Source organism: Sceloporus undulatus, chromosome 4, assembly GCF_019175285.1.
Source record: "Sceloporus undulatus isolate JIND9_A2432 ecotype Alabama chromosome 4, SceUnd_v1.1, whole genome shotgun sequence".
NCBI lineage: Eukaryota > Metazoa > Chordata > Lepidosauria > Squamata > Phrynosomatidae > Sceloporus > Sceloporus undulatus.
In genome coordinates this window covers 37550614-37578540 of record NC_056525.1, presented here as the reverse complement: position 1 = coordinate 37578540, position 27927 = coordinate 37550614, and the positions used below count along the sequence as shown (strand labels likewise).

At 42.1% G+C, this 27927-nt stretch overlaps 1 protein-coding gene across 5 annotated transcripts in view; it reads right to left on the bottom strand.

Moving 5' to 3' along the window:
• Positions 1–27927, bottom strand: part of EPB41L1 (erythrocyte membrane protein band 4.1 like 1) — a 304150-nt gene that overhangs the window by 127527 nt on the left and 148696 nt on the right. The window contains exon 1 of one of the 5 annotated variants that reach the window (XM_042466086.1): positions 24931–25047. The exons of the other annotated variants lie outside the window; for them this stretch is intronic. The gene's annotated coding sequence lies outside the window, so the exon portion shown is untranslated. Of the gene's footprint in view, positions 1–24930; positions 25048–27927 lie in introns of those variants that run through there. 5 annotated transcript variants of the gene reach the window in all.

Here is a 27927-nt window from a genome sequence, read left to right as displayed (position 1 = left end):
GACAAGATTTAGACCGAAATGTAGGTCAAATGTTGGACAAAATTTACCCCCAAAAGTGGAGCATTTGATAAAAATGGAGGCCATAACCAACTAAAAGCTAAAAACATTAACATTTAAAAAAAAAACATTAATATAAATCCTTATGTTATAGAGATCTTGTTGCACCTCTGAGACTAAATGCAACTGAGGAAGTAGGCTTTAGGAAAGCTCATGCTGCCAACTTCTTTCTTTCAGATAATAATAATAATAATAATAATAATAATAATAATAATAATAGAATTCAAAGACATAGATATTTTGGATCACCTTTGAGACTAAATGCATCTGAGGAAAGAGGCTTTAGGAAAGCTCATGCTGCCAACTTCTTTCTTTCAGATAATAATAATAAATAATAAATGCATCTCAGGAAGTGCAGCAGGAGGCAGCGGTGGGGAGGCCCAGGGTTCAATCCCTTGCTTGGGCATTAACCCTCTCTGGGCTAGTCACACTCTCTCAGCCTCAGGTGAAGACAAACCCCTTCTGAACAAATCTTCTAAGAAAACCTTTGGGAAAGTCACACACTCTCAGCCTCAGAAGAAGGTACAGGTAAACCCTCTCTAAACAAACCTCCCAAGAAAACTCCTTGAAGGCACACACACACACATACACACGCACACACTGAAGTCACACTGTCTCAGCCTCAGAGGAAGGCAATGGCAACTCCCTTCTGAAGAAAGTTTGCCACTAAAACCACCTGATGATGAAACGACTTGTAGCCCACAACACAGGAGATGCCCAACCCTTGAGAAGAGCCTCCCCAGGGTCTTGTTGGAGGGAGCCACCTTGGGGCAAAGTGGGGGGAGGAGGGACCCCTTTAGTCCCTGGGGGATGATGGAGAGATTTGGGGGAAACAGACAGGAGGGCTCTGGGCCTCCTCTAGCCAGGGCCCGATGGCACCCACCCAAGGCCAGCCCCAGAAAGCCCTCCACGCTCCAGCACACACACACACCTCTCAGGAGGGGAGGGAGGAGGAAGGAGAAGAGAAGGAGAAAAAGGAGAAAAGGGAGAAGGAAGAGAAAGAAGGAGAACAGCAGCAGGAGGAAGGCGAAGGAGAGAGGAGGAGGAAAAGAAAAAGAAAGCAGGAGAAGGAGGAAAGGAGGAGGAGAGGAGGATCAAGAAAGCCCCAGGATAGGGTTGCCAAAACAACTTGAAGGCACACAACAACAACAACGGCAGGAATTGCTGGAGCTTGGCTTCATCTCCCTCCTCAAGGGGCTCTCCTCCTCTTCCTTTTCTCCTCCTTCAAGGGCGTCTCCATCTCGGGCTGCAGCGAGCCAGAAGGGTGGCAACACTATGGGCCTCCTCCAGCGCCTCAGCCACCTTTCTCTCCCAGCCCAGGCCAGCCATGTGCAGCAGCATCTCGCCCCCGCTTCCTCCTGGTGGCTGCGAGGGCGCCGGCCCTGCTGCTGCCCAAAACGAACCCCCTGTGGCCCTGATGTCTTCTACTAAAATAGCGGAAAGTAAGTTTGGTAAAAAAAAAATTTTTTTTTAGGTAACCCTATCTTGGGGCCCCCTTTGGCTGGGGGCCCTGGGGCAGTGCCCCACTTGCCCTCCCCTAGCTACGGGCCTGTCAGAAGAACACAATGGTCACAATCATGGGTTACTCATATTCTGACACCAGCTGTGTCTTTAAGTTATATATGAGAGAAGACCTAGGGCAACAGTTACATTTCTTCCATTTGTCCTTATCTAAAAGTGGTATCAAAAGTACAATTTAGAGGGAAAATCTAAAAAAACAAAAAATCAAGCAGTCAAAAAAAAAAGAAAAAAAAAGCAGACAGGCAAAAGAAAAGGACAACTGGGTCACTAACTCTTGAGCCAACCTACCTGCTGCACTAAACCAGGCAGTAGCTTCAATCAGCTCTCTATCTCCTCTCTTTTTTCTTTTGTTCTCTCTCTGTCCTGAGATTGTATGCGAACGTTGGAAGACTTCCAGCTACACAAATTATGTTCTATATGATACCGTATTTTCCGGCATATAAGATGACTGGGCGTATAAGATGACCCCCAACTTTTCCAGTTAAAATACAGAGTTTGGGATATACTTGCCGTATAAGACTACCCCTCTTCCAACATACACCAAATAATTTTTTTTTAAAAAAATCAGATTTGATTTCAATATGGTAATTTTAATTCAAATGTTTATGACATGCAGGTACTTAACAGGAAAACTTGTTGTATACAAAGCCTGCTTGGATTGGTCAGTTCTCCCTACCTGCCCAGCCCTCCCTGTCTCCAAGACTATCAGAGAAGTAGCACAAACACAGCTCTGTTTTCCATACCCCGGGCGTCTCAGACACCTGCAACTTGCTCTGCCCTTCACTTACATCTTCCTGGTGAGGTACCCCCTCACTTCATCATCGGGATCTCGCTAAGTCACTTCTTTCCACGAATCCTGATGAGTGGATTTTCTTCTACTGTACTTGTACAGCACCACCCTTGCTGCTTTCATATGGTCGCCGCATATGGCGGGGATGTGGCCGCGGCCGTTTTTTAGCTCCCCCACCATATGCAGTGACTGCAGATTCTCCAGTTCAGCTCAGAGGTTTCAGCACCCGCCCTGTAAGACGACACCCGGCGTATAAGACGACCCCTGACTTTTGAGATTTTCCTGGGTTAAAAAGTAGTCTTATATGCCAGAAAATACAGTACTTTTCACAGCTCCCTACACTCTTCAATCTGTCATTGTCCTTTATTCCTCTCTGTCAGCTTCTCTTCCCTCTTGAACTCCTTTGCCCTGTTCTTCCAAACCTGTTCCTCCATCCTCTTTCCCCCGTACCCCCCACTGCACATGTTTCTCACTTTTTCCCTCCCCACAAATAAAAGAAAATTCATTTAATACAGTTGTCCCAGCTGATATTCTGTGATGTAGATCCTGCTGTCTGGCAGCAGGAAAGACAGACCATTTTCTTACTGGAGCACACATCTTGGCACTTCTGTAGCTTAGTTTCAACCATCACAATGACACCAAACCATTTGTCTATCACACACACTCGAGCACTCTGGTATAGAAAAGAGAGAAGCTTTTTCTCAACTTTTTTTTAACATATTTCCTTATATGACACAATATTATTCAAAATCTAGTAGTCCACACTGTGCATTTAGCTCATCCAGCTACTTCTGGTTTTATGTTTAACTCTCAAGAGCTAGTTGTCAAGAGTGAAATCAATTTGCATTAATGTAGCATGCATAGTTTTTATAATAAATAAATAAATAAATAGATGCACACAAATGTAGGATCTGATCAATTTCCCAGGTCACAGCTTGCAAGCAGTTTGCAACCACAATTTAGACAAAAGTATGTCATCATAAATGATGCATACACTGTGATGCACTTGGGACTTAGTTCTCAAGTGCAGTACGTATGTTAATATATGCAGCACACCAAAGACCTGTTTTTTATTCTACTTTGCTATACATCTTGAATCAAGCACTGATTCGTGTGTGTGTGTGTGCGCGTGTGTGTTTCTGTCTGTCTGGGAGAAGGAAAACATAAAGAAATTGCTGTTTTGGAAAACCTGAGTGTAAGAGTGCCCAGCCTCTTATCTCATGTGGGTACCTAGGATTTTCAGTACATTTGCTGATTTAAAGGGCCAGGGAGATCATGAAAATCTTGCCCCATTACTCATAAACTCCATTTATCCACAGTGATTGACAGATGGAATAAAGAGACTAGTTTTCAATATTCTAAAATCAACTTCATATCAAACTTGGAATTACTGACTTGTTTGATACTATATTCCAGGGGTAGGCAACCTGCGGCCCGTGGGCTGGATGTGGCCCGGCAAGGCCTTGGGACCGGCCCCCGCCCGGTCCTGCCGCCGATTGCCGCCGGAGCCTTTGGCCTCTCGCATGAGGGCGTGGGGCCTTTGGCATATCAGGAGGAGGCGGGCAAGGGGGGGCAAGCAGCAGGCAAAGGGGGCAATTGTCTATAGAAGCGTCCAAAACATGCATTTATATTAACATTTTTTAAAAAATCAGCAATTTTTTTGCGTGCCCTCCATTTTTTTTAGAAAAAAGTGTCCTCCATGTGAAAATTTTGTCCTATATTTGTCCCAGTTTATTTATTTAATTAATTTTTTAAAAAATTATTTAATTATTTAATTATTCGCTTCGGCCCCCCAGTTGTCTGAGGGACAGCAATCCGGCCCCTGGCTCAAAAAGCTTGCCCACCCCTGCTATATTCTCTCCCCCATTTACCTAACTGAAAGCTACAGAGCATTTATTGCCAAACGACTGCCATATTCCTTGGTTGCAGGAAACAAAGCAAACACATAATGCATAATATCAGATCTAAGGAGTTACACACACTTACACACACACACACACACACACACACACACACGTGATGCATAGGACCCCTTGTCCTGTGCCAGGTGTTCCTCATGTGTATCCCCCCCCCCCCCGGTCATGGCAGGTGAAGCTATGGAGCACAATGAGAGAAAATCCACATAATGAGACTTGTAAGAAAAGGCAAAGTTGTCTTGGGGCCAAGCCAAACATTAAGTAACCATCGGTTACTACTCATGCGGTCTACAGCCATCAGCAGCACACTTTTATTAGCACTTTAAAGGCAATTTAATTTTTGTTCCAACTGCAGTCATTTCTTTGGGGACATATATTTTGGCATTTTGCTCCTTTTGTTCCCCTACCTCGTTGGCGACATTCTGCCTCATTAGTAAAGTCCAACCTCACTATTATTCTGCTGCTCATATTGTCAGCCAGAAGAGGCCAGATTTTCTGGCAGGGGTGTGTTTGTAGATCCCTCCACTCCACAGAAACCATCAGGGAGAAGCAGCACAATAAACCAAAAGAAATTAGGTTCCTTGAAATCAATGGAGATTACTTTTGAGTAGATACTATTGGTAGGGTTGCCAGTTCAGGGTCATCCCAACTCTGGTATCATTATCAAGATGATGGATTCTTAAATGAGTTCTGTCTGATGCCTGCAACAGGAGATGTACGTTTAGAAGTACTCCAAGAACCAGAGCCCTTTCACACTACTGTACACATTTATACAGCTATGATTCCATTTTAATTGCCATGGCAACTTCCTATGGAATCCCGGAATTTGTGGCTTAGGAAGTAGACTTGCCAGTTCAGGATCATCATTTTATTCTTTTAACATGCAATTTGTTTTAATATTGTAGTAATTTAATTCTATTTCAATGTACTATTTTTGTATTCTTTTAATTATACTTTTTTTAAAAATTGTAAACCACCCTGAGTCCCAGTTTTGGGGAAAGGGCAGGATATAAATAAATATGATAATAATAATAATAATAACTTGAAATTTAGGGATGATCCCAATGATGTAATTAAGCACTATGCATTTAACATCAACCAGTTCCTCACAACTTGTCATTCAAACATGTGAACACACACACACACACACACACACACACACACACACACACACACACTTTCCTGTCTGTTAATCGAGGCAGAAATCTCAGCTAAGGGGGCTTTTCTCACATCAAAATGAACTAAAGGAATTATTCTCTCTCAATTACATTAATCTACCCACTTACTCCTAGCCAGAAGGTGGATACACAGCCAAGAGGAGGTTGAGCTCTGTTGCTACAATGACTGGGAAGGAAGGAGAAAGCTAGGGGCTGACTTCAGATATTTTGTTATCCCAGGATAAGATGACACCCCTTATCAGAAGCTGACAGGCCCTGTAAATGACTCTTACTCAACCACTTGTGATGCAATGGGGTCCTCAGTCATACCTGAGGCAACAAGATCATTTAGAGGATCCAGGTCAGCTTTAGTAAGGTGGGAGGAAGGATAGCCAGGTGGATGCAAGCACTGCCTCACAGCATTAACTGTCTGATGTTATTGTGTCACCTCATTATGTCTAATAGTAGGCCCAGTCCTGGTTGTATTCCACACCTGCTTTAGATGCAATTGGTGGAGGAACTGTTTGAAGATACAGGTCTTCTGACATGACTTGCCATTTGAGCCCCAGAGGCAACTGAGGAAGGAATGTAATAAAGATTTAATCATAAAGTGATACTGAGATTAGACACACTTATACCTCAACATTAAAAGTTGCTGTGTGATCTCCAGAGGAAATGATCCAAACAATAAAGTCAAAAGCAAATAATGAGAAAGCCAGAAAAAACTGTAGACTCTAGCTGGCTTTTATGTTTTTGTGGATCCCATCCCTGGAGAACAGGAAACTACAAATTCAATAAATAAATAAATGTAATTTTTTTATTTTTGTGCCACTGTTGTCATTGCAGGTAATTTCTTACTCATTTTGAAAACTTATTTGGTGCCTGTTACAGTTGTCTTCTTGGTTTGATGGGATCCTGCTGGCTGCCTCCTCCAATGACCTTCAAATATTTTCATTAAGGATCTACATCTAGATGAATGATGAATTATATATGATAGCTGCTTTGCTTGCTCAATTGATAGTCTTGTTCCACTGTGTCTACTGCAGCATCAGAATAGAGTTCCAATAATATGGAGTCAGCTGAATCCATGTAAAATGAAATAACCAGGTCAGATAAGCATTGCATAAGTAAAGAAAAACATTTTGAACTCTTGGGAGACTGTTTGAAAGCTTCTTCCAAAATGCATCCAGCAATCATTCCCCACCCCTCCACACACACACACACACATACACCTTCCATTAGCTTCAACTTACTTCTTATGAATTCCATTTGGTGGCTAACATGAAGGGGGTAACTTGTGAGGAAAGCTTATCTGCTTTCCCCATTTCTCTGTTTTCATATCCACACAGGGTCCAGAAGACAGCTGCTCTTTACCTTGGTTGAAGGCAGGCACACACAGCTACAGTCCAATGGCTAGAATAGAATCTCAATTTTACAATCTCTAAATTTTATTTCACTGTCTACTGCAGACACGCTGCTGCAACCTTACCATCCTTCCAATGTTCATGCTACAAAAACCTCCAGTGAGACAGAAGACAAAGTGAATGGGAATTAAAAAGGTATTGTAAAAAGGAGCTTTTTATTCCTGAGGTATAGCTGTATTGTTAGCTGTGCATAAAAAGTTTTGTGAAACATGCTTTTCTTTTTGGGGATATACTGTACGAAGCTGTCATTATTCTTTCCATATTGGTACTGCCATAGTACCAATTTTTCTATTAATGAAGTAATGGTCAGGAACACATCTACTCCACTAACCAAGGTGCACTCATATAGCTTATCAAGAGTCTCTAAATCACTGTAATTTGGGAGGCCTGTGACAAAACCAGGATGATATCGTAGCTGGAATGTTGGACTTAGGAGTTTATCACATGGCTTAAAAATCCAACTTACCCCTGCCATGTTGAAGTTTCTTTCAGGATAAAGTTGGGTATTATCACATGCAAAATGCCACTCATGCCGTGCATGGCTAGAAGCTCCCGGCTTTGCAAACTGGCCAGCTGAGCACAGCTTTTAACCAGAAGTTAGCTGGGATTCAGCCGGGCGGTGGCATCGGTAGCATTTTGTGTGTGGCAATACCCGACTTTATCTCGAAAGATTTCAACACAGCGGGGGTAGATGGGTTTTTAAGCCTGCGATAAAGTCTTTAGACTCTGGGAAAACAGAGTTCGAATCCCACTTGGTGGCCTTGAATAACTCACACTCTCTCTCTGCCTCAGAGGAAGGCAACAGCTAGTATCCTCTGAACATTCTTTCCAAGAAAGCCCTGTTATAGGTTCACCTAGGGTAATCATAGGTCAGAAATGATTTGAAGGCACAGAAGTTTAAAAAATTCAGAAAGATTTTTAAAACATAGGGTTTTTTATATAAAAATAGTTTTGATATATGTGATGGGAATTTTAAGCAAACATAGAAATTTGGGTCACCTGGCTTGTCATGTTTTAATTGGGGCTTAGTTTAGAGGTAAGTAAGGACAGAAATAAGGCTCTGTAGATAACAGTCAACCTGACACAGAAGAGCTTTCAAGTATTTAATTCTGCAAACTAAATCATTCTTTTGATGCCTGTGCTGTTCAGCAGGTCCACTGCAGATACTCTTCTCTGTGCGCCCAACTCCTTCAGAACAAGGCTAGGCCACTGATTCAGTGTGAAGGAGGGCACAGAGGTGCAGTAACACCTGTGAAGGGAGGAGTGACAGATTCTACTATAGAAGTACACTTCACAACAGTCCTGCACCTTTTTCAACAGACACTTCTAGAGAGAGCACCAATCTTCTTCTAAATTTAAACACAGCCTGCTCACTGTTTATACTGTAAATTCCAGTGCTGATGCCAAGCAGAGTTTTTGATTTGATTTTGTTTTGTTAAGATTAGAAAGCATAGAATTCAGTTCTCTCTCTCTCTCTCTCTCTCTGTCATACACACACAGAGAGACACACACATTCACACACAAACACTGTCCAATCCCTCTTGCTTTACAGGAAAGAAAGAATATTTGCATATTTTCAGTGACAAGAAAAAAAATCCTTTTCTTCTTTTAATCCACTCCCAAAGGGAATCTTTGTGCTTCTCATAAACACCAACCATAAAAAAGCCCTGATAACACAATTATTCATTCCAAAGAAGAATGACTCGTCAAAGAATACAGAAATGGCAAGCCTCAGAATTATTTCAGTGCAATATATCCAAAAGATAGTTTTCTTTCAATGTTTTTCACTACTCACATATCCAGATTTAACTGCTTGCTTGCTTCTTCCTGCCCAACCAATCTTCAAAAGAAGACACATGAACAACAATAACAACAACAACAACACTTATTTGTAATGCCTTTTCCACCAAAGGGTGGAATATCAAATATACAATCAAAAACAAGAATAATAAATTATAACGCTATAAATATACATGAAACCTCCAACATTCCATCCAACCCATCTCAGCAACCCCAGGCACAATTTAGAAGCTTAGTGTGGCAAATCAAAGGGGAAGGCTGTCAAACCCCATAGGAAAACAGCTGAGATCCTGGTATATACTATGTTAGCCAAGCTGCCAAGGTGCTGAGAGAGATTAGAGAACAGAGCTCCAAACACAAGCTCCAAAAATTTAAAACGGGCCCTGGCCTAAGCTACATTTTGTATCAGACTTTTTTCTGTTGTGGTTCAGTTGTTCTGGGGGAACCTTAACGCAGGCAGAGGACATTCCCCTTCTTGGCCTTGTGGGGACTAAGACAATGGACAGTAAAATTTAAACCCCATTATGAGCAATACAGTAACTTCTCTCAGGATCCAGGTTGTCTCTGTCCTCTGTGAAGCCACACACTTCACATTCTACCCCTCATAGTTTCAAGGCAGGTCAAAAGTTGCCAACTGTCAAGTCATGATGTTGCAGCAGGCAATTTCCACCATCACATAAAGCTAAAAACCATTGCCCACATTTCCAATGTTTCACTTATTTCTATGTTTCCCACAACAGAAGAACTGCTTCTGCTTTGGGAGATTTTTCCCAAATTCATTTCTCCTAATAAACTTATACAAATTAAGCAAGTTCACAACAATTTCCATCAAGTGCTTTATTCTTATTTCTTTGGTACACAGATTTTGGGCACAGATCTTTTAAGTGGTATTTGGGGAGATGCCAGAGCTACACTTTCTGGGCTCAGTGAGTTACTTTCCCTGTGTCTCATGGTCAACACAAATGTCCTTGAATTTATAAAACAGGGGTGAATTTCCCTTAGCCAAGCCTCCTGCCCAAGACGCCAAGCAGAAATCTCACTGTTTCTGAATGAGAAAGAACAGCTAACCTCTCTCACCTTTCCCCACATCTGTGTATGTAAGCTATGAAGGCTTCCTTAAAGCAATATCCACCTTTGTCCCAAAAGGCCTTGCCCTGTGGGGCTTAGACTCTCTCCAACTCTCACATTCCCACCAGCCACTGCCATGATCAACATCTTTCATTAATAATGAGTGTCTGGTTTTTATCAGCTCCAGTCGCCCTAGATTTAGCCCATTATACACTAAAAAGAGCCAGCCACTGGCAGCTGGCAGGTCTTGGAGAGATGAGGCACTGCAAAACTCTGACAAACAACCCTCCTCACAGCTCTCTGCATACACTGAATATGGTGCAGCCTCAGCTAAGCAAAAGTCAGTTCTTTGCATCTTAATTATTTATTTTCACCATAATGACACCATTTGCTTAAATGGGGATGAAGCTGCCCTGCGCTAAACAAACACAGCAATTCAAACAAAAAGAAGAAGGCTTGTAGCACCAGTGAATGTTCATGCCACAATAAATGCACCCGACTTTAACAAGAAATGGATTGTGGCAGGAACTGTCATAGTCTCTTAGCTTTTGTTAGCTTTAGAAAGAGCCACCAAGTCTCTGGTTCTCTGCAAAAGGCTAATATGCCTACACTTTTAGAGGAAAGGACAGTCTGTACATCTGAAGAATGTACAACCCATCATTTAAGTTATATATTTTCATTCTTCACCGATTCAGGAATGTGTGGATAAGATTGTCACTAGGTGGCACTGGTCTCAGTTATATCCAAATTAGTTTTCCTCTGCTATTCTGTTTTTGTGTAAAGGGGGCAATAAACGTCTTACCTGGCTTCCTTACCAACCCCTGGCCCTCCAAAAATTTTAGACTTCAGTTCCCAGAATCCCAATCTATTGGCCATGCTGCCAAGGCTTCTGGGAGTTGAAGCTCAAAACATCTGGAGGACCAAAGGTTGATAACTTCTACTGAAATATAGGGGCTAAATCTCCACTGACAGGAAAACCCGGGTTATCGTTGGGGCTTCTAGATCCAAGGGAAGGGCAAGCTGTCTGCACAATCAACACCCACAATGGGCCTATATGAGCAGCACTCTCCAGACCCCCCCCCCAGGAGACCCCTCTCCTTCTTTGCCATGGCTGGGGGGGGGGGGCAATGGCCATCCAGTTGAGCATCAGTGTGCCATAATGATAGTATTGTTGGACTAATGTGTGCTTGATGAGCTATGTGCATGTCTTGAAAAGGAATGGTTGTGCTAATATGCGTTTGAGTGATCAATCTGCACATCTGCAAAATGAATGCTGGCAGAGGAACCACAGAAACTGGAAAGTGAAAGTGCTGTGGTGGGGAGTTGGGAGGCTCCAGGTGGGAAGAAGTCAGTGGCTTCCCTACCTGCTGACACTATTCCTCTCCCCACACTGGTACACAGTCTGCACACCCAGGGATTCCACCCTGATCCAGAGCAAAGGAGAATTCTTTTATTCCCAAGAATCATACTGGAACACGTAATAGGCCCATGTTTCCCCTGTTTGGATCCCATGCATCATCGGAACAACTCCAAGGGGGAGCACAACCAAAGGTGACTGTGAAGTCTGTGGACTTCCAGTTATTTTGGCCTAAAGTGCCATCAGGCTAGCTAATGGTGAGGGATAATGAACGTTGTAGTTCAGCCCCTTCTGAAAAGTCATATTGTCTCTGCTCTAAGCTTTCCATGATTATGAGGAAATCCCACGATACTCATTTTCAATTTTCTTCTAAGTACTGTACATATTATAAGAGCGGAGGATAGAACTGCATAGTTAGTTATATTTTATGGTGAAACACACTGTGCATGTTCCACCATTTTGAGTCCCACAGGGGTCTGTACTGGCCCCGTGCTATTCAACATCTTTATCAATGACCTGGATGACAGAATTGGGGGTATACTTTTCAAATTTGCAGATGACACGAAATTAGGAGGAGTAGCTAATACCCCAGAGGACAGGATCAAGATTCAAAATGACCTGATCAGACCAGAAAACTGGGCTAAAGCTAACAAAATGAAATTCAGCACAGAGAAATGTAAGGTACTGCACTTAGGGCGGAAAAATGGCATGCACAGATTACAGGATGGGGGACACCTGGCTGAATGAAACTACATGTGAAAGGGATCTAGGAGTCCAAGTAGACCACAAGTTGAACATGACTCAACAGTGCGATGTGGCAGCTAACAAGGCCAATGCGATTTTAGGCTGCATCAATAGAAGTATAGTGTCTAGATCAAGGGAAGTAATAGTGCCACTCTATTCTGCTTTGGTCAGGCCTAACCTGGAATACTGTGTCCAGTTCTGGGCACCACAGTTCAAAAAGGACACTGAGAAACTGGAGCGTGTCCAAAGGAGGGCGACTAAAATGGTGAAGGGTCTGGAAACCATGTCTTATGAGGAACAACTTATGGAGCTGGGGATGTTTAGCCTGGAGAAGAGAAGGTTAAGAGGTGATATGATAGCCCTGTTTAAATATTTGAAGGGATGTCATGTTGAGGAGGGAGCAAGCTTATTTTCTGCTGCTCCAGAGATTAGAACGTGAAACAATGGATGCAAACTGCAGGAAAAGAGATTCCTCCTCAACATTGGGAGGAACTTCCTGACAGTAAGGGCTGTTCAATAGTGGAAGAAACTCCCTTGGAGTGTAGTGGAGTCTCCTTCCTTAGAGGTCTTCAAACAGATCCTGGATGGCTATCTGTCGGGGATGCCTTGATTTAGATTTCCTGCATGGCAGGGGGTTGGACTGGATGGCCCTTGCGGTCTCTTCCAACTGTACAATTTTATGACTAGACTGATAAATGATTGGAAAAGAGTCTCTGGATCTTATTTTTAGTAATGTTTCAGATGTATCATAGCTCAAAACTGAAGCAAAAAAAAGTGTTTGGGGAATGTAAATGGTGAGTTTTTAATAGCTATTTAATAATGTAGTCCATGCCACCAAACAGGAGTTTTTTACTCAGAAAATAAGTCCAAACACTTGCAGCTATGGAGAAGTATTTTCCTTGCATAATGACTGGCACTGATAATACATTTGACTGTCAATCACCATATCTTCCCACCCTGGTCTTATGGAGGTCTTAGAGGTGTCAGCTATGGATTTAAACTGACTCAGAACTTTGGAAACCATTAGCATCATGTTTTCAAGCCCCTGGCTACAGCCATGAGGGCTAAATAATAGTAATAGTAGTAGTAATCTCAATTTTGTAAATATGTCTTGTCAGCTGATTTGATGAAATTATCTAATTGTAACTGACAAAAGATTCCAATCATCTGTAGGTCTATTGACTCAGTGTTCTTCACAAGAATTATCTTACTTATATTCTTAATATTTCAGTATCAGAATTTTCAACCCAGTTTTCTTCATTATGAAAACACAGAGTGCTTTTCCACTGCCTTCTTTGGAGTTACTACCATTATATTCCACTGCAGGTGAGGGAAACAGGAACCTCTCAAGCTTCTACAACTCCTATATCATTCACTAGGCTGTTGAACATATTATGCTCTGAAAGCAAATACAGTAATAGTACACAGATGCAGAATCTGCTGTAGATATTGTGCTACAGATTGAGTCTCCCTTATCTGGAATTCTAAAATCCAAAATATTCCAAAACCAAAACTTACTTCTTGGGTGCTCTTGGGTGCCTGAGCTAGTGATACCTTTGCTTTCTGATGGCTCAGTGTTTACAAACTTTATTTCATGCATAAAACTATTAAAAATATTGTATAAAATTACCTTCAGGCTATGTGTATAATAAGGTGCATATGAAACATTAGCTGAATTTTGTGAATTGACTTATATCCCATCTCCAAGATATCTCATTATTAATGTATATGCAAATACAGGTATTCCAAAATAAAATAAAAAATCTGAAATCCAAAATACTTCTGGTCCCAAGCATTTTTGGATAAGTGAGACTTAACCTGTATCAGTATATATGTACATTGTTTTAAACAGACAAGAAATAGAAAACTGGGCAGATTGCCCTATTTGGATGGGCACCCAAACTGGGCTGTAAACTTTGTTGAAATAAATCAAACTTGCTACATTTATATATCCTTCTGTCGTTTATATTTACAAGATAAATGTGGGAGGGAGATGTCAGAAATCTCCAGAAGTGTAATCTATTACTGCTGACTCAAAAATCCTTTCCAAATGCACATCTTTTTGCTTGTCTCTTTAGTGATTATCACAGAACTGCTAGTTTTCTAGAGTTTAACTGGTTCTTCAACTAATCAAACTGCATCATTTTGCACATGTACAAAAAGCCTGTAATGGCAAACACCATGTTCTTTGTTTTTATATTTAGTGTATGCTGCAATTAGTATACCCATATCTTAGAAGAGGTGAATCTCTCTGTATATGAGAGGAGGGGGGAACCCTCTTCTAAGATGGCACCCTTCTACCTGAAGTCTCTATAAATATTGGTACTAAGCAATCTATACTTTTAAAAAAAAAAACATGGTCAAGAGAATTCATGAGGAAAATTAGCTAATTCATTTGAGGTTGGAGACACTTTGGTTCTAGACATTGTTTCAGGCTTCAGCTCACAGAAAGCCAGGCAGTATGGCCACAGATAAGGGCTCGTGGGAAATGTAATCTAAAGTATCCTGAGTGCCACGGTTTCTGTACTTCTGTTTTAAATCAAACTGATTAAATTTAGCCAGGCTAAATGAGGACAGAGAGTCTCTGAGATGTTTCATCCACAGGGTTGCCATGGGTCAAGATCCACTTGAAGGTGATTAACAACAAAAATGATATCCACTTTACCAAACATTATCATCTTTTCCATGAAGTCACATGATCTCATGATGTGTTCAATGTATGACACCCTGAGTTTAGCCATCCTCACTTTTGGGAGAGTTCAAGCCTGATTTACTAGAGGGTGCAGTTATTTGACTGTTTCGCAGTCCATTGTATTTGCAGAACTTTTCTCCATTACCACATTTCATATTAATTGATTTCCTTCTAACTTCCATGAATTTGTCTCATCCTTTTTAAAGAAGTCAAAATTGTAAGCTCTTAGCAAAGCAGAGTGGACAAAGAAAGCAAGGCTTCCCTTTGCAAGGATGTCCCCAGAATTCCTCCACCAGCAGTTTTGATTCCTCCACCAGCAGTTTCTGCTGTTTCAGCAGGATCTGGGAGTCCAAGTAGACCACAAGCTGAACATGAGTGAACAGTGTGATGCGGCAGCTAAAAAGGCCAATGCAATTTTAGGCTGCATCAGTAAGAGTATCGTATCTAGATCAAGGGAAGTAATAGTGCCACTCTATTCTGCTTTGGTTAGGCCCCACCTGGAATATTGTGTCCAGTTCTGGGCACCACAATTCAAAAAGGATGTTGAAAAACTGGAATGTGTCCAAAGGAGGGCAAGTAAAATGGTGAAAGGTTTAGAAACCATGTCCTATGAGGAATGACTTAAGGAGCTGGGGATGTTTAGTCTGGAGAAGAGTAGGTTAAGAGGTGATATGATAGCCCTGTTTAAATACTTGAAGGGATGCCATACTGAGGAGGGAGCTGACTTGTTTTCACTTGCTCCAGAGACTAGGACCCAGAGCAATGGATGCAAGCTACAAGAAAAGAGATTCCACCTCAACATTAGGAGGAACTTCCTGACAGTAAGGGCTGTCCGACAGTGGAACACACTCCCTCGGAGTGTAGTGGAGTCTCCTTCCTTGGAGGTCTTTAAACAGAGGCTAGATGGCCATCTGTCAGAGATGATTTGATTTGGATTCCTGCATGGCAGGGGGTTGGACTGGATGGCCCTTGCGGTCTCTTCCAACTCTATTATTCTATGATTCTATGATTCCATGGTGTGGTGTAGTAGTTTGAGTGTTGGACGAAAGCTCTGGAGACCAGGATTCATATTTCCACTCAGCGATGGAAACACAACGGGTGACCTTGGGCAAGTCACACTCCCTCCGCCCCAGAAGAAGGCAATAGCAAACTCCCTCTGAAAAAAATTGACCAAGAAAACCCTGTGGATCACATGCTCTCAGCCTCAGGGGAAAGCAATGGCAAACCTCCTTTGAATGAATCTTGCCAGGAAAATGCCATGATGAGTTTGTCTTAGGGTTGTCCCTCCAGCAGCAAGGGTGAATGTGTAATGACTTGAAGGCACACAACAACAACAGTGACAACAACAACAACAACACAACAAAGTTTCACTTTAGGGTCACTATAAATCAGAAACAACTTGAGGGTGCACAACAACAATTACAATTGCATAATTTCACTCCTTCTGCAGTATACTGTAATTATAATTTGTTTCCACTTATAAACATAGGGACTGTGGCCTCAATAAATGGCAGAGAAAGGATACTACATGCTTCAAAATGCTGGTTCATGTTATTTTTATTTATTTTATTTATTTACAGTAGTTATACCCTGCCCTTCAGCCTTAAAGGCTCTCAGAACAGCTTACAAAGTCAACTCTGAAAACTGGAAAAAGTAAAGACTTATGTGACAGAATCATAACTATAAAGGTAACTAACTACTTTGGATCCTTCAAGCAATAATTCTAACTCATTCCTTTGTATGCTTTGGATACTCTGTACTGGGCCAAACTATAAGCCATCCAGGCTAACAAAACACCAAAGCCCAAATGCTGCCTGCTGCATCCAGATGAACCCAACAGATGCACACGTTATTATTATTACTATAGTTTATTTCTATAGTGCTGTAAATGTACACAGCGCTTTACATAGAAATAATCAAATCAATAAAAATATAAAACCTGCCAATGGCGTGCAATCTATAAAATACATATAAACAATAAGTAGTAATATAAAATGGAATTGGTTAAAAAAGCAGGCAACAATTAAAATATCAACATCCACTATCTAATCAAATATCAGATAAATATTCACACAGTGTCTGGGAACACTTCCCTGAACAGGGTGGTCTTCAACTCAGATGTAAAAGTCATCAATGAAGTGATGACCCGTGTTTGTGGGGGAAGAAGGTTCCAGGAGTGAGGGGCAGCAAGTGAAAAGAGACGAATCCAGGACGGGAAAGTGGAGATCCTAGGCTCAGAGAGGAAACCTTGACCACTAGAAAGGAGGGTACGAGTGGGAATGTAAGGAGAAAGAAGATCAGATAAATAAAGAGGGGCCAGCCCATGCAGAGCTTTAAAAGTTAACCAGGCTTAGTCAGTCTTCCCAAAAAGCAGCAAGCAGTGGCAAGCACCAAGGAGGACTGGCACTGGCAGAGGCATATTCCAAGGCCCAGTGACAAAAGCTGAATTCAGGCTCACTTCACTGCTGCCAAATTAAAGAAGCCAGAAAACCGGCTGGAAGGCAATCAAAGAGGTACTGTCCCTTCCTTCTTCTCCTGCAGTATCCACAGTGAATATGTATTTGAGAAGACTACCAAGCAAAGCTTTAAGGGCAAAAAACCTATTGAAAATGATCACTGAAAGGGCTGATGGACTCCAGCTTTGAGGAATAGGCTACATACCCCAATTGGTAAGCTGTCCATCAAACATAAAGCTGTCTGTGGAAAAGAAGAAGATGGCATTCCTTGCCCATTCCAGATGCAGAAGTCAACCAGTTCAAGGGGTGAATATTATTTTAGCACTGGAAATGAAATATATTTCTCCAACATATGTAGGAGAGCAGGCTAGATTCAGGGGTGCAAGAAAATGCAGGAAAGGAAAAGAGAAATAGCACTCAGAGGAAATGGCTGGAAGGGTACTATTGCTTCCCCTTCATAGAGTTTTGACATCACATGTGATTGCTTCCTTCCCTAAAGATTAAGGGCAGCCCTGAAATGTGTTACACTCACATCCACTTTGCTGTCTTGAATGGATTTACATTACCATGATAGTTTGGTAAAAATTACTTTTTAAATATTCAGATTGGCAAAATAAGACTCAGTCTTCCTTCCTTTCTAATGTTATGACAGAGAAAACAAAGAGGAGGTAGGCAGAGGATGGCACGGGCATCCCATATCTCCCCACTGTCCTGATCTGGCAGCAACAGACCCTGTCAATCCTCTTGTCATCTCACTTTCTCAGTGGCTTTTAAAATGTCCCAGTTTCTTTCTCCTGCTCGCACTTCCCCACTTCGTACTCAGTTTATGACAATTGCTGTAAACAGAACTTAAAGTGCAAAAGCAATTTACATTCAATTAACTCAACAGGGTGTGGGAAGAAGCACAGGGAAAAGCCTCTCCTAGCTTGTGTGTTCTTCCTCATATACCTTGAGTATAATCTGATGTTGCTTGCCAGATATGTCCTGGTTTTCAAAGTGGATGGAAGCAAAATGTTTGAGGGTATGGTAGCCCAGAATGTCAGTAATTCAGTGTATGGAAGTGGGGGTTAATCCCTACACTACAGTACAATTGAGAGATTTCAGGTCAGAACTAATCTGTAGCAAGCGAGAATCCTGCACCTGAGTACTGGCACTAGAGTACTTGAGATTGGTGGGAAAGATCACAGAGTTACTCCTTGAGGTGGCATAATGTTCTTATGGCTATTTCTTTGGTCCCCATGCTCCCATGGAGCCCCCTTCCCTGTGCCAAAATAAAGTTGGTAAAAAGCTATGTTTTTAAAAACGTATTGAGGCCTTCAAGAGCAACAAGGTGTTGTTGTTTTTTTGTTTTTGTTTTTTTGCTTATGAGAGGTTTCAGGACTCCCTCCCCCCCCAAAAAAAACCCCTCAGCAAACTGAGGAACAACCTTTTTAAGCTTTGGTTACTGATTGTGAATGAAGCAATGTATCAGAGAAGAGCTTTTCCTAGCTTTTCAGTGTCGCAGGAAACTGGCCTTGTTTGGTCAATCCCACAGACTCACTCTTCTTTCTGTCAGAGAATCTGTTAAGTGTTTCCAACATTCTGTTCTGACAAGAGGTTTTTGCACATGTGCAAATCTGGAAAGTCCATATGGAGCACTAATTTTTGCTATTACAGTGAACAATATGAACAAAAGAGGCTTGCAACAAATTATTACAATGGGTTGTGTCCCCATTCAAGGTCCCAGCTAGCCAACCATACCCTCATTTAGAATACCTGTGGCCTTCCAGATATTGTTGGGCTACAACTGCCATTGGTCACAGCCTGGTCTGGCCAGTAGTGAGGAATCATGGGATGTGTACCCCAGCAACATTACACATTCACCCTTCCTGCTGGAGGGACTACTGTGGTCCTCTGCTTAACTCAAGGGCAGGAACTTATTTCTGGCCTTCACTATGCTGCCCCCACCTGGCCCAGATGACAAAGATTCGGTGGCAAGAATCTCTCCTCCACTGGTAATAGACACTTACCTCTTTTTCTTTCTACAGAAAAGAAGAGGAGCTTCAGACTAACAGCTTTATTGTTGTTGTTAACCTCAAGTTGATCTTGACCCATAGTGACCCTGTAGATGAGACATCTCCAAGACTCCTTGTCTGCCACTGCCCTGCTTTGTTCATGCAGATTCATATCTGTGACTTCTTTAATAGAGTCCATCTATCTAGCATGTAGTCATCCTCTCTGCATCCCCTTACCTTTCCTAGCCTTATTGTTTTTTCTCACAATGCATTATTGTTTTTTGTCACAATGTGACCTAAGTATGACAACCTCAATTTAGTCATCTTGGCTTCCAGAGAGATTTCTGGCTTGATCCGTTCTAGAACCTATTTGTTTCTCTTTTTGGCTGTCCATGGAATCCTTGCACTGTTCTGCAACACCACATCTCAAATGAATTCATTTTCTTCCTATCTGCTTTCTTAACTGTCCAGCTCTGGCATCCATACATAGTAATAGAGAACAAAATGGCTTCGAACTTTCATGCTCAGTTGTATATCTTTACATATTTGGTTAAAACAGAGGTAAGAATTATGTGGTCCTCCACCTGTTGTTTGACTGCAGTTCCTCTACTTCCTTACCACTGACTGTACTGACTTACAGTCCAACAACAGCTGGAAAGCTCAGTGATTTCCACCCTGTTATCAGTGTGAGGAACATTAAGGGTGACATAGCAAAATTGTATCAGTAGAATGTGCTGCAAATTATTGGATGACTGGCTGTACATCAAAGATTGGATGGAACTGATATAAAGATTGAATTGGAAATACCTGAGAGTTGGTGGAAATTACATAGGTATCCTCATATAAACATCCCTGCTTTGTGTGAATATCTTGATCAATTTCTGTGCAACACCCTCCTCCTAGGTTCTAGCTTCTTTCTCTCAATATGCATTTTCTGAACATGGTTCTGCCCCATATAATAAGGGAATATTGGCTGTCTTCCAAGACAGCAGTGCCTCCAGAACTTGACCTTACAGCCTGAATTACTTTGAACACTTTGGGTGTGATTTATAGTCAGATCTGTAGTCAGTATGTTTTACTCTAAAAGAAAAATGATGGGTTGGAGGAGGAGATTCAGTGGGGAAAACAGTGGGGTATAGTTTTAACTCCTCCTTGAGTGCTGTTAAAATGACAGTGCTGTTGAGAGCCAGTGTGGCATAGTGATTTCAGCATTGGACTATGACTTTGGAGACTAGGATTTGAATCCTGGCTTGGCCATGTAAACCCACTGGGTGACTTTGGATAAGTCACACTCTTCCAGCCTCAAAGGATGGCAACAGCAAGCCCTCTCTGAAGAAATATGCCTAGAAAACCCCACGATAGGGTTTCCTTAGGATCGCTATCAGTTGGGGACAACTAGAAGGCACAAAACAACAACAACATACAACAACAATCCAGTGCTATTAGTACAATGACTACTTGCAAAAAGTTATTTTTGAATGAAAACGCCCAGCCAACATAACTCGTGGTCATACTGAATACAAGAACTGTAGTCAAAAAAGGAATGTTTTCAAAGTCTGGACTTTGTATTTATCTGCATTATCTCCCTCCCCCTTGTTGCATGTCATTTTAAACATGTTTTTTTAAATGGTCATTGAACCACCATTTCATTTACAACATGTTCATCTACATGAACAACAAATCTGCAGCTCGAATCCAAGCCAGAGAGAGAGAGAGAGAGAACAAACATTTTCCAACATTCAACAAGGGAAGCATGAGAGATTTCTAAAAGGGGGAGTTCCATTTTCCATTTAGCAAATGTGCTAATTTTGCAGGTTCAGAAAACATGGGGGGGGGTAAAGAAACACAAATACAGCATGAACTGGGTTATGTGACCTATTGTAAAATTAGCTGCTGCCACTTAAACATTTAAATTACGAGAACCATGCCATGTGTTTGGCTGCCAGTACAATAGGGCTATCCATCTGTGAAATAATTGATGGCACTATCAGCTAAGCAAATTTGAACTTTGTACAATACAAAGCAAACATACTGTACTCTCTGCTACAAAAACATACATTTGAAAATGCAGAGATAATTGTTTTTGTAGGCCTGACCTCCACATGACAAAACTTTTGAACAGCTCTACTTGATCAGACAAAAGTCCTATGTAGTCTGAAATTATGTTCTTCACCTCCACAATGCCATGAGTTGTGGAGCCAATACTGAAAGATAATAAAGAGGTGATATATAACTATGATGACTATTCACTATTGATATGAATTTGTCCAGTCCTTTCAAAATTATCCTAGCTGGCAGCTGTTGCTATTTCTTGTGGCAACAAAATGACAAACCCTCAGCCAATGTTACAGTTGTCTCAACATAACTGTAATTCTTTGGGTGGGGGATTGCCAACTTTTTATTTTTAAATCGCTCCTGTCCAAATGGCTTTGACCCTAGCCTGAAACACAGTAATAAAGCAGGAAATGCTTTTATTGACACACTAGTTTTAAATGGTACATAACAAAGTCCAGTATCAGCAAGACTGTTTGGGCCAGATCCTCTGCCATAGGTGGCTCTGATGTTACAAATGCAGAGAAATCCACTTTGTTTTTTAGTCCAAAATTTAAATCAGTGGTCCCCAAACTGTGCCCTTTAAGAGCATTCAGACTTCAGCTGCCCAAAGTCTCAGCCATGTTGGCCAATAGCTCTGGCATCCATATAGCCTGGGATTCTGGGAGCTGAAGTCCAAAATCCCTTAAAGAGCAAAGTTTGGGGACCACTTATTTAAATGAAAGAAACATGCTGAACTCTCTCCCACCCCCACCCCCACCCCCACCCCCAGCAGGAACTTGGGTAGCTCATTTATAGTTTGGACTAAAACCTGGGACAGATTCCCCATCCCACTGACATCAAAGTCACTGGGTGCCACTATCCTCTGCAGAAAAACTTGACTTTGTTCCCTCAAATAGAAATTTTATGTCCATGAAGAAGCTAGATATGGCTTATTGGCTTCTTTCTTCTTCATCATCTGAATTTTTACTTGCTCTAGGTGCTCTTTCAGAAAACCATCTTCAATATAAATTAATTTTCCCTTCTTCCACCCACTCCCTTTCTTGTAGCACAAAGAGAAGTTGTGAACAGAATTTATATTCATGTTTCAACTTGGGTGCCAAAACTAATACTTCCCATAGCCTTAATTGGTATGAAAAATATAGCTTACACTGTAAATTCCCTTGAAGCAGCAATACTCCATTCTTGGGAGAGAACAGTCTCAGAATACAGGAATTCATGCAAACTCTCCTTAGAAGAAATCCACTATCTGTCACCATTGCCTGAAGGTTTGAGGGTGCCTGCTTTCACTAATCCCCATTCTCACTTGCAGTAGGATAACCCAGAACATGAGAGCAAGCATGGTGTAGTGGTTGGAACACTGGACTATGACTCGGGAGATCAAGGTTCAAATCCCTGCTTAGCAAAGGAAACCTGCTGAGTGATCTAGGGCAAGTTGCATACTCTCAGCCTCAGAGGAAGTCAAAGGCAAACCTCTCTGAACAAATCTTGCCAAGCAAACCCTGTGAGGTTTGCCTTAGGGTTGCCATTAGTTGAAACTGACTTGAAAGTACAGAACAATAACAGCAACAACTCAGAACCCGTTTGTTCTAGCAGGTAAGAGAAGAAGGTGGGTGAAGAGACTGAGGGAGAAATGGGCTGGAAGAGTCATTTCTCCATTTTCCTTCATAGCTGAGGGGTTATTAAAAGGAACAAATGCAATCTCTGGGTTGCAGTCAGGCAACCACAACACAGCCTAGTGCCAAACAAAATTACCACACTATTTCAACAGTGGCAAGGCTTCAGAGAGAACAAGATGCCTATGACTTTAAAAGCTGAAAAACTGACATGCAAGAGAATTAGACCAAATTGCCAAAAATTGTTTTGGAGATTCAGGTCCAAAACATACTGCAGAAATTATCCAGTTTGAGACTGCTTTAACTGCCCTGGCTCAAGGCTAGGGAATCTTGAGAATTATAGTTTAATGTGGTACCAGACCTCCCTCTGACAGAGAAGGCTAAATGTCTCACAAAACTACAGTTCCCAGGATTCCCTAGCATTGAATGGGTCAATTAAAACCGTCTCAGACTGGATTATTTCTGCAGTGTGTTTTGGACCTCAGAATATTAATTAGCGACTGTTGATGGTAATCCTAAAATTCTTTTCATTATTGATGTTTCTCATGTCATTTTTCATGCTTACTGGCAAGCACAAAACACTCTGAGTGTTTTGAATGCTAAAGAAATAGCTGCTGATTCTCCCTCTTCTACATATTGAGTAAAATGATACAGGAACCAAAGGTTGGAAAAGTTACTTTTCCAAGCTCTGATTAGAATCCAGTCCTGACTTTCCTCTGGCCTATATGCTTCTCCTTTTTCCAAGAGAAAATAATACAGACACAAAGGCAGGACAGAGATCTTACTTTTTAAAATTGTGCCTGGTCATTCTACTCCTGTTGCAAAAGCCAGCAGCTCTTCACTGAGCACTGGGGGGGGGGGTACAATTTTCTTAAACAGCTGCATGGAAAAGAAGTTTTGCAGGTGTGCGACCTCTCTTGCAGTAATGCTGCACAGATAATACAAACCATAGATGATACAAAGGCAATAATCACATCTTCCCACTATACAGCTATTAAAAGCAGCAGAACATCTTTATAAGCAATGCATTGGCAATTCTCCCTAACAGAATTCTAAAGTGTAACAAAGATAAGGGGGGGAAACCACCCATATTCTGAGCTGGTGGTGATAGCAAATGAGAGCAGTTTTAGGAAGACTGGACAAGGCCCATCTTCCCTAACATGGTACTCTTCAGATGTGTTGGACCCTGGTATGCTGTCTGGGGATTATGGGGCTTGTAGTGCTACACTTCTGAACAGTAGTAGTTGAGGAAGGCTGGGCTAAGTCCTGTCCTCACTGTTACACTTTCTACACATCCTCTCTTCCACAGTGTACATAGCATTATAAAGTAGTTAATTCAGCCTCATTGTGAGAGCCAGGATAGTATAGTCATTTGAGAGGTGGGCCAGGATTACTGGGAAACTAGCATTCAAACCCCTGCTCACCCATAAAAATCCACTGGGTGGTCTTTGGCAAGTCACACACTCTCTGCCTAAAAGGAGAAGGATGGCAAACCTCCTCTGAATAAATTTTGCTGAGAAAACCCTAGGATGCTATAAATCAGAGTTGATTTGAAGACATATAATAACAAACTAATTATATATGAATACTCCTGCTGAATATCCTATCTAGGCCTTTTACAAGAAAATTTCTTAGCTGGGAGATGGAGGGTTGAATCACAGGGGCAAACGTAGGGGCTCTATCTAGCCGCCTTGAATCCCATTTTGGGGAAAAGATGGGATATAAATCCCATAAACAAACAAATAAATAAATAGGAATCCTAAACCCAATGACCTGATTCTTCCTAATTTTAATCAAATCATCTCTTCCCCTACAGCCATCTAAAAAACCAGCCATTATGGGGTGAGAGGGAACAAATATGAACCCAATTGTTGCCATCACTGCAATATGAGCCTCTCTCAATGTGGTTCCTATGCAATCATATCTAGAATACAGCACACAAAGTTACCTGTGCAACATGACCAAAGGAAAGCAGAGGCAGGCTGCTTCATTTCCTTCTGAGAGGCCTATACACATGAATCAGAAAAGTATTTCTTCTTATTTCTGTTCCTTTTTGCAGAACAGGCTTGAAAAGCTACATTGCACTAGATCAAGGTTATAACAGTGCAGGTATTTGCTCAAGAATAACAAGCCCAGAAATGTAGGCATCTCAACAAAGAACCTATTGCCAAATTCTGACATTGAACAAGAAGGCTGAAGAAAACTCTGGAGAAACAGCTGTATTGTAGCAACAGCATCATCACTCCAGAACAGTCACCTTCCCTCCCGCAGCCGAGCCAGTCCTACCTTTGCAAATGCTCCCCATCTCTGTAGTCTCGCTTCTCTCAGCTGGGCTGTTGGTGCTCTGTGTACAACACGCTCCTTTCTGCAGTGCAACCTCTTCTCTAACTTTAACACCCCCCACGCATTGATTGATGCATACTGCAGTCGCTGCAAACCTCACAGCCTACAGCTGCTGCTGTTGTTATTGCTGCTGTTGCTGCTGCTTGGAAGGGGGCATCTGGGATCCCCTCCCACACACATAGGCTGGAGCCTCAGTGACAGCTCTGCCTCTCTCCATCCCTCTTGTCTCCCTCACCCCTGGGGGATTTCCCTCTGTAATACAAATCCAGCAGATGGTCATAGACTTAATAGCAAGAATCCATGTTAGGCACCCAGAGGTTTTTATTGAACCTCCCCACCTCCTCCTCTTCAATCTCCCTGAGCTACAAACATCTGGCTCATTTCAGGGAGGTCTCCAGGGAAGGCAGCTATTTGCTGCCTTCCTGATATCACACCAGACTGCAGCAAGAACAATACATGAATGGAGAGGGCCACTAATAGGAACAGATTTCTAGGCTTCTAATAGGAGAAACCATAAGGTGAACCTATCATGGGGTTTTCTTGGCAAGTTTCTTCAGAAGGGGTTTGCCATTGCCATCCTAAGTCAGAATCAACAACAGCAAAATAGGAGCAGATATTTCTATGAATACTTGGTTTCTCTCCTCACCCACATAAGCAGGTCTGTTCATTACCAAGGCCAAGATTATTGTCCCCAGGGCTATCAGCATCACATGCCACTAATGTTTCCACTACTTTTTGCATCAATGTATACTGAAAGAAGCTTCTTCAAAAAAAGCAGTTCAAATGCTACCAATTGTAGAGTGGCAGCAAGGTAGGCAAGAACAGTATGGTCATCCAAATGGCCTGGAAGTTTATTAGGTAGAAAAGGGACAGCATTGTTTGTGGATCAGCAGCCACTAGCCCAGTGTGCAGTGAGCTTCTGAGTCACACCAGCTGGCAAACGTGAAAGGCACATGACCATGACAACAGGACTTGTGTGTGACAAAAGGAATGTGAACAACTGCCCTCTATTTATAATCCTCCCTATGCACTGTCTGCTTCAGAAACTGGAGAATGAGCAGCAAGAAAGAAATATTGGTCATTTTCAACCACTTTTTAGAGTGGTGGTAGTTTGAAGGTATCCACCCTTGAGAAGATTTGGGGGGGAGTCTTGGGGTGGACTGGGATCCTTCAGTTTGCCCAATCTTGGCCTTGTCCAACATCCATTAAGCAAATTAATGAATGTGGTTGGGATGAGAGATAGACATTCATATACTGTACCACAATGTACAATAAATGCTCATTTCCACACTCAGTTCAAGGTGCTGGAGCTTACCTTTTAAGACCTAATCAGCTTCAAACACAAATGTCTGTAGGAGTGCCTCTCTTTATACCAGCCTATCCATGGGTACATTTTGTGTTACTGAGGCAGATAGTCTTCTCACTTGTGATGTCTCAGCTATGGAATACCTTCCCCACAGAGTTGTGACTGGTGCCAACAACACCACTGTTATGATACCAGCTCACAAACATTCTTTACACTAGGGAATTTCAACTGGCAGATGTTTGCTTTATTGTATCTGATTCCTTCCTTAGATCAGCTAACGCTGATGTGTCTTTTATGTTTTTATTTTGATTATATTTCCACATCCTCATAATTTGTAAGCCTGAAAGGTAGTTAAAAGTACTTTAATAGAGAGAATAAATTAATAATATTAAAGTTCCAGATTTAAAAGCTTTTGGGATTCATCTGGAATAGACACAATCACAAAGATAAAGCACTTATCCATGAACGATAAAGCACTTATCCAGTGACACCCCACCACATTTAAATGGACAGGTTGCTTACCTGTAACAGTATTTCTTCGAGTGGTCATCTGCGAATACATACAAATGGGTTTCACTGCGCCTGCGCAGTGCTGCTCGGAACCTACTGGAATCACTGGGCAGAGTTCACTCTGCAACATATTGAAACTTTTTGGCGGTAACTCCGCCCACCCGTTATAAGGCCCCTGCCTTCCCGTTCTTTCCCCAGTTCCGCAATTTTTCCGCCAAGCAGGCGATGGAAGAGAGCCAATGAGAGCAGGCACTGAGGGGATGGACGGGTGGGATTTGTATGTATTCGCAGATGACCACTCGAAGAAATACTGTTACAGGTAAGCAACCTGTCCTTCTTCTTCGTGGTCTCTGCGAATCATACAAATGGGTTTAGACTGACAAGCTAAGGTATGCGGCGGAGGGAGTGTCCTGAAACCAAAGCTGTGGTAAACCAAAGGAATATTTATTACAAATAAACACCTTTAACCATAAAAGTGTCAGTCTTTTGTTCATGCACAGATCAAATAGCAATAACTTTGCCAAACCTGAGAAGGGAACAGAGGTCATGCAAGACCGATCCCATAGGACTTGTGCAATCAACATACAACAAATATAAACAGTGTAAACTGTAAAACACAACATCAGTAGTGCAATTAGTGCAACCCTGAAACCAACACAGCCCTCCCGAAAGCTGCGTCTCGGATGGCCCTGGTGTCCAACCTATAGTGTTTAATGAAAGTCAGAGGTTGGGACCAGACAGCAGCCTTGCAGACATCCTCCAATGGGATTCCCGACAGGAATGCAGAGGACGCTGCCATCGACCTCGTGGAATGGGACCGAACCCTACCAGGGAGAGGCTTGCCTAGCAGTTCATAGCAGAGGTGGATGGTACCAGCCACCCATTTGGACAACCTCTGCGCAGACACAGGCAACCCTTTCTTCGGTTCCGAGTAACATTGGAAAAGTCTCTCGGACCGACTGGAGGAGGCAGTTCTGTCCAGGTAAAACGCCAGTGCCCTCCTGACGTCAAGAGAGTGTAGGCGTCGCTCCTCATCCGACGTCGGGTTGGACGCGAGAGTGGGCAACACAATGTCCAGGCACATGTGAAAGGTAGACACAACCTTCGGCAAGAAGGAAATGTCC